Here is a 14135-nt window from a genome sequence, read left to right as displayed (position 1 = left end):
TGGAGACTACCTTTTTCAACACCTTTTTTTTTTCCCCTTAAGCAGATTCTCTTAACCAGGATTTGAAAGAAATTATTCTATTCATTTTTCTTTTTTTTTTTTTTCTTCCCTTCATAATGACTAATCATCTGGACTTTATCACAAGCTCACACATTTGGAGGTCCAATCCAGTAGAGCAAAGCCTGTAAATGACACATTAACATATTTTAAAAAGAAAACATCACTTTTTCAGAGTTAAGGATGTCTTGTTGCAGCTGTTTATGCATGATCATTCAGGGAATGTGACCTCATAACAATTTCTATGGCATTAAAGTAGGTGCCCATTCTGTAAATAATTGTTCATAACATTTGGAAATGAGATGCTTTGAAAAAAATCACTATGGTTGCATCATTCTCAGATCTCTTTTGCATATGTCAAAATTGGAAGAGATATTTCTTGCCTGAGAAATATCCCACAGCTATCATCTTCACCTTCCATTCCTTAATGTCATCCAAATCAACACTTCCTGGTGTGAAGGAATATCATGATGGTGACACCACAGATACCACTGCCATCATGAAACACAGTGATGCTATTAACCAGACCACCCCAGCAACACCTGCCTTTAACCCAGATTATTTTCCAAATAACTCAGTTTTCAAGCAGACCATCAAAACCCAATCAGAATCCATTAACAAATCACTAAAATTACAGGAATAGACATTGTCAGCTCATGAATCAGTCCACAGTCAGAAATATTTGCTAAATGAAAATTTCTAAATAGAGAAAAGAAAATTTGTCTCTCACATTTCCTACTTATTAGAAAGTGCAGCATCAGTTAAGTACTAACTCCAAGTAGTCCTTTAAATCTCTCCACAGTCTGCTTCCATATACCTTTCCATTTTTAATTCATATTATGCCTCTTCACTCACTCTTCCTTCCAGTCAAAATGGCCTGCTAGCTATTTACTAAATGAGGCATTTTGTCTTCTACCCTGTGCCTTTATAATGGTGATTCCCTCTACTCTGAAAGGCATTTTCTATTCATTTCTGCATAGTAATAACTTCCTTTAAAACAGAACTTAATTTCCAGGAATGGAACCAGGAATGGTAAATATGAAATAGAGTTGGGAGAGCATATAGTATCAAGGAAAGAAGTTTTAACAATTAATGATGGGAAAGAAAAGTTCCCTAGTGGAGCTCACAATTTAGCAGGAGAAAGGGAACACCCCATGAGGTTGGAGTATGCCTTTACTTGGTAGGCTAAATAGCAAAAGAGATTTAGTACTCTAAAAGAGTTAGTTAGCTATAAGAAAAGGAAAGACACCATAAGGCAGTAGGGGGAGTTGACAGGAAAGAATGTGGCACGGAGAAGGGGTGAAGAGAAAGATACTGCAAGGCAGAATGCCCATGCTGGGTTCTAAACCCAAGAAGGATTTGGAAAAGATGGCATGAATCATGGACATATTTATAAGGGAAATTTAACTTCAGGAGTTTGAATTTCTTGGATTTTGTATAGAACATAACAAGGACATGATCTCTACAATGGGAGGGACCAAACTGATAATGGTGTCCTTCCTGCTTCAGGGAGCAATTCCATCAATGCTCCCATCCTTTCTGCCAACCATACCCTCATCACAGAGGTTATTGCACTTGTATCATTTTCCTCTAGTTAATCAAGAAACATTCCTTTATTCTTTTTAATTAATTTTAACTCAATTTATTAAATTTAACTCAATTCAATTTTCTTTTCAATGAATTTTTTCCCTTATATTATATTGAACAAGCAAACATACACACACACAAATACACATACATACACACAACAGACAACCATTCCAGAAACATATAGTAAAGCAAAACTAATGTGACTATTTAAAAAAATCATTAGCTTCAGTTTGCACTTTTGGTCAATCTCCTATTTATCTTGAGGGGGATTAGAATTCTGGAACTGTGGATGATCATTGTGTTGAGCAAAGTTCCTAAGTTTTACAGTTATTTTTAGAACATTTTAAAGCACCTACTATATGCTAAGTGTTAGGATTATAAAGGCAAACCAAAAAACAGTGTTAAGGATCTCACATTCTGTTAGAGAAGACAACACATAAAAATATTGTACAAACAAACTATAAACAAGACAATTGAGATAATCAACAGAGGAATTAACAGAGGAAAGGCATTAGAATTAAGAGGGATCAGGAAAAGACTTCCTATAATAGGTAGGATTTTATTTGGCACTTGAAAGAAGCCAAGAAAGTCAGGAGGCAAAGATGAAGGCAATCACCACAAGTAGGGGGGAGCAGCTATTGAAAATTCCCAGATATATTCTTGAATCTTTAGTGCCTTTCTGGATGTCCTTTACAGAGAGAACTAAAAGTTAATAAATGATTTGACAATATAAAACTATAAATCTTTCACATGATATAGTGACCTCTCCAATCTCCATTCAATTTCCAAAGTGATTTTCCTAAATTTCAGATCTGAGTCCTTACCCTCCTTTAAGAAATTACCTATTACCCTCTAGAATAAACTGTAAAATCTTCTATTTGGCTTTGAAAGGCCTTCAAAATTGGTCCCATTTCTCCTTTTTGTCTTCACTTACTTCCAAATGCACCACAATATAGTAACCCAGACTATCTTACTGTTGTTCTTATACAACATTTTCTTTTCTACTCCCGTATCACCTTCTATATCCTCTGTATATAACTTGTACATTTGTGCCTTGTCTCCTCCATTAGAATATGATCAACATATAGGCAGAGGTTGTTTTTTTTTTTCCTTAATATCTAATTACTTAGCATGCTGCCTGGTATATAGTAAACACATTAAAATTTATTAACTGTTATGATTTTTACATTGTTTCAAGATTCCAAAATAATATTCAGTCCTGGCACAGGATCATAGATGGAGTTTGAAAAGACCCTAGAACCCACCTATTGGCCCTCTCATTTTATAAATGAGGAATTGAGTTTAAAGTAGGGTGACTTGCCATTTGTCACACAGATCTTAAGTGCCTGAAGCATTTGAATCCAAGATGTTCTAAGTCCAAATATGACTACTATACTATGCTACCTGTCATTGGGGGCACTTTTATCTAATTTCATAAAAGCAGAAGTGGAGATAAAGGGAAATAACTATGAGCTCTCAATTTAACCTCAGGTTTGTGGCTACACAATGGAACATCTTGAACTCTCATTCCTAAACATCATTCATAGGTATGCCTATGGAAGGAAAAAGATAAAGGAAAATGTTCATTGGTTCCAAATCAGTGGTGTGAAAGACTATAATTAGGTAGGGAGATTTTTTTTTCTTTTTTTCTCATGATATATATGAGTTAAAAAACAATGAGCAGGGAAGATTTATATATATATATATATATATATATATATATGTAGAAATTATTGATTATTCTTGTCCTAATTTGTTTGAGCAATTATATGATGGAGTTCTGTAGGATGGGGGAAAGGAAACTAGGAAATAGAAGAATATGATACAGGTTTGAGTTCACAGATGAATTACCCATGTAAATATCCATGTTACTTATATTACTATCTGGACTATTAAATTACAAGACTTAAAAATGGGTTGCTCAAATTCTATTTCTTGTCACAAGTGTCCAATCAACTGTTCTTGTCAGTTCCTGGTAATAATTTAAAGCCAGTCTCTGTCCAATGTAGGTAGTAAGTTAGATATGAGCAAAGGTGCCTGAATAATTTCAGGCCTTTAGTATAGCATTTTATACACTGCAACAAAAGCATAAGTCTGACCATTAATATTTCAAGGACTTCTTTGTCTCAGAGTCATCATATCTGGGGGAGGGAAAGAGACAACACTTCTTCTCCAAAATCTAAAGACTTATGGGACTGAGTGAGTAGGAAGGAGAGAGCAGAATGGAATATAATTATTGGTCAGTGGATGACAGGTTATGAGGTTTCCTCATTGCAACATTTTGAATGGTCAAACTATTGAATGAGTGATTTTTTTCTCCCAAGTAGAAAACATTAGTTATGACTTTGTTCTTTAGTAATAATAACATTTTTGGCAAGAAGCCTTTGTTTTTGCTAGATTCTTTTCCTAGAATGCAACAGTTGACATATATAAAATGAATTTGTACAAAAAAATCTGAAAATTCATACATTACCTCAAACAAATCAAAATAATTGTTGTTTTTAAGAACCAAGTTACTAGCTTTGCTGCACAACTGGAAACAAAATTTTATGGGGAAAATCAAATTTTGCAATAAATTGTCCTGAGTCATTCAGTAAAATAAATGACCTTTATTTCCCCCTCTCTGTGACTTCTGCTGAATATATTTTTTTTTTTTTTTGCCAGATTCAAGTGCAATACACTAACAATTACTTTCTAGAATTTATTTTAAGAACAAAATGATGTGAACAAGGCCAAGTCAGTAGAGGAAAAGGAAAGTAAACCTGAGAAAATGCAGATGAGTGAACCAGTTGAGAACAAACAAGACCTCAATTGAACTTTCCTTAGGAGTCTAACAACTAAACTCTGGCTCAGGCCAAGTGTGACTAGTGGTGAGAGAAATCTTTGTTCTCTTGACATTTCTAAAGAATTAAGGCAAAAACAAGCCAATCATTTCTTGAAAGAGTCTAATATCACTGAATCTCTGGGAAGAATCAGTTTAGAGAAATTTTGATAAGAATCTACATTAAAATTCAAGTAACTCTAGTTCAGTAATTCCCTCATTATGAGTTCTTTCTTAGAAGTTCTTTTTGTGGCATTGTATTATAGATGATATCTCATCTTGAATGCTTCCAATACTATAGAATTAATTTCTTTGAATAGGTTCAAGACCATGATATATGCTGAGTCCTAAGTGATAGAGTATTTCATTAACAAGGCTCTTGAGTGATACTATTGTGAATCAACATCCTCTAACAAAATCTCTCTCCTAGAATTGCAAAAGAAAATAAAACAATGTCCAAAAAATTGTGACAAAATTGACTCTGCCATTAGCAAATGTCTCATATAAAGGATTTACTATTTGTTAAGTTTTTCTACATTATTCAATTTTTTTCAATACTACTTCTGCTTAGTGGTAGAAGTATCCAATTATAGTGCACATCTTGATGCCATGCTGTATTTCCAAACTTTAATTTTTAAACAAACAGAATATTCTGAGACCACCGAATTAAGGAAAACAAAAAGAGAAGATCCTACCATAAAAATTCCCAGCTTCTTAGAATTTTCTTTCCCAAAATAAAGCTAGTATAATAAAAAAATTATCTTGTCACCTTTTATGGGACAAGTCTAAGGAAACCTACTTCCTGTATTTATGAACATGAATCAGTTCTGTGATTAACCTACTTTTCAAGCCCATTATTTCATCAAACATATTTTATATTCCAATCAACAAAGAATCTTTAATTTCTTGAACTGACATCCTATCTTCTTTCTGCATATCTTTTGTGTGACCATTTCCATTGTGTGGTATAAACTTTTTCTATATTTTGTTATTGAAAAACCTTCTCCCTTCAAAGGATAACTCAAATGCTCTTTCCTCCATGAAACTCTGTCTGATGGTCCTACAAGAAGTAATCTCTCCAATTTGGAAGAATATTCAAAAATTTATCAAACTGTGCACACCCTTTGACCCAGCAGTGTTTCTATCGGGCCTGTAAGGCAAAGAGATCTTAAAGAAAAGAAAGGAACCAATATATGCAAAAATGTTTATGGCAGCTCTTTTTGTGGTAGCAAGAAACTGGAAATTGAGTGGATACCTATCAGAGAATGGCTGAATAAGTTATAGTAGATGAATGTTATGGAATATTATTGTTCTATAAGAAATGATCAGGAGGATGATTTCAGAGAGGCCTGGAGAGACTTACATGAACTGATGCTAAGTGAAATAAGAACTAGGAGATGACTATACAAGGCAACATCAATATTATACAATGATCAATTAGGATGAATTTGACTCTTTCCAGCAATAAGATGAATGTTGCCAGTTCCAATGATCTTGTGATAAAGAGAGCCATCTCCATCCAGAGAAAGGACTGTAGGAACTAAATGTGTGGATCACAATATAACATTCTCACTCTTTTTGTTGTTGTTTGCTTGCGTTTTGTTTTATTGCTCATTTACTTTTTTTTATCTGATTTCTCTTGTGCAGCAAGATAATTGTCTAAATATGTTTATATATATATTGGATTTAACATATATTTTAACATATTTAGCATATATTGAATTGCTTTCCATGTAGGGGACAGGGTGGGGGGAAGGAGGAGAAAATATGAAACACAAGGCTATGCAAGGGTCAGTATTGAAAAATTATCTGTGCATATGTTTTGAAAATTAAATAAAGCTTTATTATTAAAAACATATCACAGATAATTTTTCAATACTGACCCTTGCATAGCCTTGTGTTTCATTGAGCAATTAATATGATGGAGTTCTGTAGGATGGGGAAAAGGAAACTAGGAAATTGAAGAATATGATACAGGTTTGAGTTCACAGATGAATTACCATGTAACTCATAAATTCATAAATACCATGTAATTCATAAATACCATAAATTCTTGTAGCATATAAAAATATTTTTTTCAAAGAAAGATCCTTTTTTATTGTGCTTACTTATCACTTGGCATAGTGAAAATAAAGTGCTATAGAACTACTAGAATTAAGAAACATTTATTATCTGTATGACTGTTGGCCAATTCTGTGTGACAAAAACTTTTCTGAGATCAGTCTAGGTGACATTTGTGGAACACTTTATTGTTTGCAAAACATTTCACATAAATTACTTCATTCTTATTGCTTCTTTAACATGTCTTAGATTTGATTGTAAAATCTTTGAAGATAAAGTGGTTTCTTCCTTCATCTTTATAATACCCAGGTCCTTACACAAAAATTAGAATGCGTTAATTACTTAATAAAAAATTATTTAATCAAATGTATTTGATTTGAAGCACAAGTAAAACAGGCTTACTATTGCTCTTATGAATTCAGTCATTTAACAAACATTTATTAAGCTCCTACAATTTACTGGTAACTGTTTTTGGTTCTAGGAATACCATGCAACTGAATATAAAACTGAAACAGTTCCTGTCCTCAAAGAATCTACATTTTATTTGTGGATAATATGTCTGTGATCTCTTGCTTTCTTTTATCCAGTTTGAACCAGATTTAATCAAATCCTTTCATAAACTTTAGTCTCTAAATTCACAAAATGTTTTAAATTAAACACAGTCATTGTAGCATTTTTCCAAAAGTTCAGAGATAGAATTAGAACAAATCTCATATTCAGATAAATTTGCTTTTTCTAGCATTTAACTGGGATAATAAGCAAACAATTTCTCCCAAGTCAGGAATACTGAAGTTGGTAATTTACTAGAACATATGGCAAATGTCATTATTAAAGAACTTAGAATTTGGCAGCTAGGTAGCATGGTGAATAGAGCACCAGCCTTAAAGTCAGGAGGATCTGAGATCATATTTGGCCTCAGACACTTAACACTTCCTATCTGTGTGACCCTGGGCAGGTCGCTTAACTCCAATGGCCTCAGCTAAAAAAGAAAAAAAGAAAAAATTTAAGAACTTAGAATTTAATGATGAAAATAAAGTAGTTGCTCTCCTAAGCTAACACTCTGCTTTGCTGAAACTAAACTACCACTTAATAGCAGCACATAGTAATCTATTAATAATTACTTATTGCTTTAACCATTTCCTACATAAAATGATCCAATCTGAAAATTCTCATATACCTAAATTATACATGTATATCTACATCTAAATATATACATATAATATAAATGCATATGAATATACATATATATATATATTAGCACAAAAATGTCAGCAAACTAAATTTATCATAACACAGAGGAACTTGGGAATAAATGTTGAAAATCTCTGATTGTTATATTCAAAAGAGCTAAAGCTAGGGATATTTTTCTCATGACAAATTTTCAAGTCCCAGGTAATATTAAAGTCCTGTCACTAGACATATGAAGTGGTAGAGCAGCCAAAATGTTCTTTTGTGAGTTTGGGTTATGTAAAATGTGGATAACTTACTCATTGAAAATCTGCAGGGATACATTTCACTTTTTATCTTCCTACAATACTATATAAATAGGTTCCATTGTATCTATTCATGAGGTCACGGATGAAAAAAAAACCTCTCTAATATTACCATAAAATGGTAAAGAAGAGAGGAATATTGCTTGTTTCTTATCTCAGCAAGTTCAATTATTTATGCTATTTTTGACAACATAAAATAATAAGTAAAACTGCTACCATGCTCTTTGGACAGGATCAAAGGTGATATAAAGTTAAATCTCAAAAAATAAAAGAGTTGTCACAACTTAGCTGAGTCATACTGTCCTTTGTTAATTGACTATTGCTCTCTGGATCAATACAAGGGTTAGGGTTAGGGTTAGGACCTCAGATCTCTTTATTACATAATTATAATTCAGAGAGATTTTTTTGCTTTTCATACCTACTGGGAAAAGGTGTTCCTACTGTTGGGCTGCTTTGGGTTGATATTAGCCCAGGAGAGTTTGACAGCAATCGTTTTTTTTCCATTCTGTTGTATTTAATATTCTTGTTGTGGCTATGGCAAGAATTCCTAAGACAATTTCTTTTCTTAAGTGGTTAACAGAAAATGATCATTTTGTTGGCACATCCTCCATTCATCTTAGCACCAGCAGTTTGAAAGTAAGGACTCAATTGTTGGAATACTCAAGAAAATACAGGAAACTTTCTTCCCTTTTCTGACTCAGAACAAATGAGGGTGTCCAGTTGACTTTGCTCAATCACTGATAAACGGATCAATGTTAAAGATAAGCAAACTGATTGATATCAGCTTAAGGATCAAGCTTCTGACTCATAAAGTTTCTGAAAAGCCATCTGTGAAATAAATCAGAGAGTATAGCTCACAGTTGATATATATTCTGAATTTATTGTCTTTAACATTTTCTAGTATCAATTCCACTGAACTCTCTTCTGTGAACACTGGGGACAGCCTTGGCAGAATATCTCATACTGACATTTACTTGTAAGCAGCCATCTTTCACTATCCACTATAAGTGTCAAGAGTTTAAATTGCTGTCTCTGGAATGTAGATATATGTGAGCATTACCAAAAGACATTATCAAAGTCTTTCTGTGGATTTTATCAAGCTCTGATAACACTGAATGAAACAAATCAAAGATACCAGTTTGGTAAGATATATGCTAAGATGATTCATCCATACTGGTAGAGATGCAGCTTTTGAGTGCTACATTTAGTCATAATTTAATGGAGATTCAATATTTCTGGCATGGTGTCATTTAACTTAGATGAGAGTTTGTTATCATCTAATGTAGGATTGCCAGAGAAAACAAAAACGTTTCACTCTAAAAATTTTTCCCACTGAAAAATAGGAAAAATACCAGAATTAGAATCCTTCCAGATTCCAGGAATTAGACTTCCTTCCAGAGTGAGATTATTCCAGTCTCTTAATTTCTTTTAACTGTCAATTTCCCTATTTAGAAAATGAAAGTGTAGAAGTAATTAATCTCTGAGGTCTCTTCCAGATTTAACCCAACAGTAGGAACACCTTTTCCCAGTAGGTATGAAAAGCAAAAAATCTCTCTGAATTATAATTATGTAATAAAGAGATCTGAGGTCCCCCTCCTCTCACTGTATACTCATCTAGCTTGCTTTTCCATACATGGTTTTCATGACATAATTATAATTTTTCAATTGATAAATACCACTGTATTTTCATTAATGTAACAATATCAAAGAACCTAGAAGACTGCACAGATTTAGTAGGAATTCTTTACATATAGAAGTTTTATTTTTCATCCTATTATATCTAAAATGACAGTGTGGTAAAACAAAAAGAGTGCTAGGACAGTAAGCAGAAAGACATGGGTGCAAACTTTATGACTAAGAAATTATCAGATGTATGGCCTTGAACTAGTGAGTTTTGTTATTGTTGTTTGTTTGTCCTTCTTTCTAGAAGAGGACCACAACATCAAAGAGGTGATATCATAACACACAATTGAATTGGATTTGAGTGAGAGAGGGCTGTGCAAAGTCATCTGCCTCATTTTTCCCTCCATAGCCATCTGTGTTCAATGGCCAGATATAGATCAAGTTGACTGAAGATGGCCTTGTATACAAGGAGAGACCTGGGCCTTTTTAAGCTAAGCTAACAATTTGACTAAGGTCACACTCATTTGGTAATTTAGGATAGATGGTAATTGAGGCAAAAAAATCTCCTCTTACACCTAATTTAAAAAATAAATAAATAAATAAACAAGTAAATCTGGGTAGAGAAGACACTCTGGGTTTCTGGCCAAAAGAGAAATGGTCGCTATTTACATTCAAGCTGAGTTGATCAGGACCCAAACAAGGAGTAAATGGAGCGTGTTCTGGGACCTATTGGTGGCCAATCAATGAGAATCAGAGTGGTTTTGGTTTAAGACATAGTCCTTAAGAAAGAAATCTAGTCTTCTAAGAAGCCCTAAGACTCTACTAAATTATATGTGGATTGTAATAAAGTGAATTATCATACACTATCAAGTTTACTATGGAAAATATCAATTGTAAACACCAAGTGAGTATCCTGACCCTATAACTATTTGTTTGGTAACTATCTCTGATAAGTCTAAAGTTTGATTTTTCTACTTAAGATTCCAGTCTTTGAGAATTATCTTACTTTTTCACTCTCCCATCCTTAGCTCTAATCTTCCCCTATCCTGCCTAACAAGGCCATCCTGGGGATCTATTACAATGTGAGAAAGTAATATAATCCATGACTATATTTCTCACACTATTCCATGGTAGCAATTTCTTTATTATGTGGCCAAATTCTTCTAATAAAGTTTTAAATTACATTTCATATTCTAGTTTAGATAAATGTTATGTGTCTATATACATATGAATATATATATATATATATATATATATATATATATATATATACACACACACATATATTTGCCCTAGAATTTAAAACATTATTGGGAGAATTGGCTATTAATAAGAAAACATATACATATACATACATGTAGACATACATATCTATCTGTCTATTTATCTGCATAAAATGATCTTATCAAAAATATCTTGGATACTAGGGTTTAAGTTAGGATTAAGATTAGAGTGGGATTAGCTTAACTAGGAGAAAGGCAATCAAGTCTTTCTTCCAGTTCCTGATTATCCTGGAAGGGGGCCTTTTTGTCCTCAGTGGTCTGAAAATTGGTCCCATGCTTTGTCCATCTAGGATAGCTAGATCTTTCAGTGAATAGAGTGCAAGGCTCTGAGTCAGGAACACCTGAATCAAATATGTATGACCCTGAGCAAATCCTTTAATCCCTGTAAATCTCAGCTTCCACATCTGTAAAATGTTGACAATAATGCTAATATCCATATTTCAGAGTTTATCATTCAGATAAAATGAAATGATAATTACAAAGTACTTAGCCTAATGCTGGATTTATAACAAGTACTATGGTCAAGGGTCCTCAACTATGGCTGGGCCAGATGCGGCAGCTGAGGACGTTTATCCCCCTCACCCAGGGCTATGAAGTTTCTTTATTTAAAGGCCCACAAAACAAAGTTTTTATTTTTACTATAGTCCTGCCCTCCAACAGTCTGAGGGACAGTGAACTGGCCCCCTATTTAAAAAGTTTCAGGACCCCTTTACATTGTAAATGTTAGCTCTGCTAAAGAGAAACATTAAGATAGGGATGATGATGGTCCCTCACAGAATCTCTGACAAAGGGTGAAGAGGAAATAATATTTGGGAAATTATGAGGAAACTGGGTCATGGGCCAGCAGAAGACAGGATAGACTTTGGACCATTCCATCTACTGGCTCAATTGCATGCATATTCCAAATAGTGGTAGAAATATGATGCCTCTGATCAATCAGAGATCCTCTCCTTCCTTAAACCACCAAGTGCCTTACTCTAGATATTCTGGTGAGAAGGAGTAGTCCGAAGCACCCTTCATCCCTACTACCTCTGACAGAAGGGGAAAGAAGGACAAATAACAGTCTCACTGTTTTTTCCTCTGGGATTTTTTTAAGTTTTAATATTTTTGTAGTAGTTAAAAGTCAAAATTATCTTAGAAGTGATGCATGTCTCAACAAGTTCAAATGTTCTTTCTACTTCCTGAGACTTAAAAAAAATCATCAAAATCAGAGGACCTCAGTTTGAATCCCAAATCTAACACTTACCACCTGTAATTCATAACATAATTTAAAATAAATTAATTTTAAAATTTTTAAGTAAAATTGGAGTTCAGGAGCGAGATGAAAGACGGACTTTGATTTTGTAAATTGGTTTCAAAAATTGGATCCATGGAAGTTGGTTATATTGCCAAGAAAAAGAAAATACTGAGAGAGAGAAAAATGTCCAAAGCTCCTGAGTATAGCCATTCAGAGAAGGAGGGATGCTCATAATGATCCTGCAAAAAATACTCAGGTCAATCAATAAAAAGGAGAACTAGGATGGAGCAGGATCATGGAAACCTAGGTTTGGATTGGCCCACCAGTATCAAATTCTACAAATACATCAAGGAAGAAGAGAATTAAAAAAAGATCATTTGATTTCATAAAATTTTGGTCAGAGAACATTTTGAAAGTAGGTAAAGTTTATCCTTCTGCATTTAGTTTAACATTATGCTTAGCATTAGTATTACATGTCAAATTTCCCTATATAAAAGGGCATTGGTATCTTAATGTTGGCATTCTTTAAATCAAGTTTCATCAAACTCATATAAGATCCAAGTAAAGATTCATTGTGATGGAAAATTATGAGAGAAAATTCATAAGGTACTCTGTATGCAATGGTTTTTCAAAGAAAAAGCTTGTATGGTTGGTGGTTACCTAGCAACTATCAATCTTTTATTATATTTGTTTTAACACAGAAAGTCACATGCATTGACTTGTAGAAAGTCAGAATAAGAATCTCAAAGGATGAAAATTTAGTCTAATTTATTTCTGCTACTCTCATCAAGATGAATGTGGCACAGAAACTCAGGGCCCCTGAGCTTCCTTCTCTAGAGACAGCTATACTATTTGAACATCTTTGACAATTTTTCCACTGTTGCAAATACATAAATGGATGCAACAAGTAGTTAGAACTCAGACAATTGATAAAATAATAATATTGAGAAGTCCTACAATTTTTGAAAGACTTATGAACTTGAGTTAGTATGATGACCAATCCACAATTCTAGAAGATTGATAATGAAAAATGTTATTAACCTCCTAATACAAATAATTAAAGATACAAAATAAGACATAAATTTGGGGGCATGAATCCTGTGAGGATTCATTTTATTTGAGATGAATATTTGATGCAGGGGTTTTCTTTTTCTTTCTTCTTTTTCTTTTAAATAAAGGGTGATGGTGGGAAAAGGAAAAAATAAATTGCTTTTTTAATTTAAATTTTTAAAAGGGGATAGCAATAGGAACAAGATCTGTGGTTTCATAAGTAAATCCCCTTTACCAGTGTAGATTGACATTTCCTCTAAATCTTATCGTTTTAGAGAACTGTATAGAGTATTGAAAGTATGAGATTATTCCAAGATCTCATAGCCAGCATGTATCAAAACTATACCTGCACTCAGATCTTCTTAGCTATCACATCTCTCACATTTATGGACATTTTAACATTTACAAGGTGCTTCCCTCACCCTTTCCCCTAGATGGCTAGTAACCCAATACATGTTATACATGTTAAAATATATGTTAAATCCAATATGTTTAAACATATTTATACAATTCTTTTGCTGCACAAGAAAAATCAGATCAAAAAGGAAAGAAAATGAATAAAAAAAAATGCAAGTGAACAGCAACAAAAAGAATGAAAAATCTATGTTGTGATCCATACTCAGTTCCCAGTCCTCTCTCTATGTGTAGATGGCTTTCTTCATCACAAGATCATTGGAACTGGCCTTAATCATCTATTTGTTGGAAAGAGTCACATCCATCAGAAATGATCATTGTATAATCTTGCTATTGCTGTGTACAATGATCTCCTGTTTCTACTCACTTCATTTAGCATCAGTTCCTGTAAGTCACTCCAGGACTCTATAAAATTATCCTGCTGGTCGTTTCTTATGGGACAATAATATTCAGTAATATTCATATACCCTAACTTGTTCAGCCATTCTCCAACTGGAATGATACTT

Source organism: Sarcophilus harrisii, chromosome 3 (genome assembly GCF_902635505.1).
Source record: "Sarcophilus harrisii chromosome 3, mSarHar1.11, whole genome shotgun sequence".
Taxonomy (NCBI): Eukaryota; Metazoa; Chordata; class Mammalia; order Dasyuromorphia; family Dasyuridae; genus Sarcophilus; species Sarcophilus harrisii.
The sequence above is the reverse complement of the archived record's forward strand: the minus strand, read 5'-3'. Positions refer to the sequence as shown.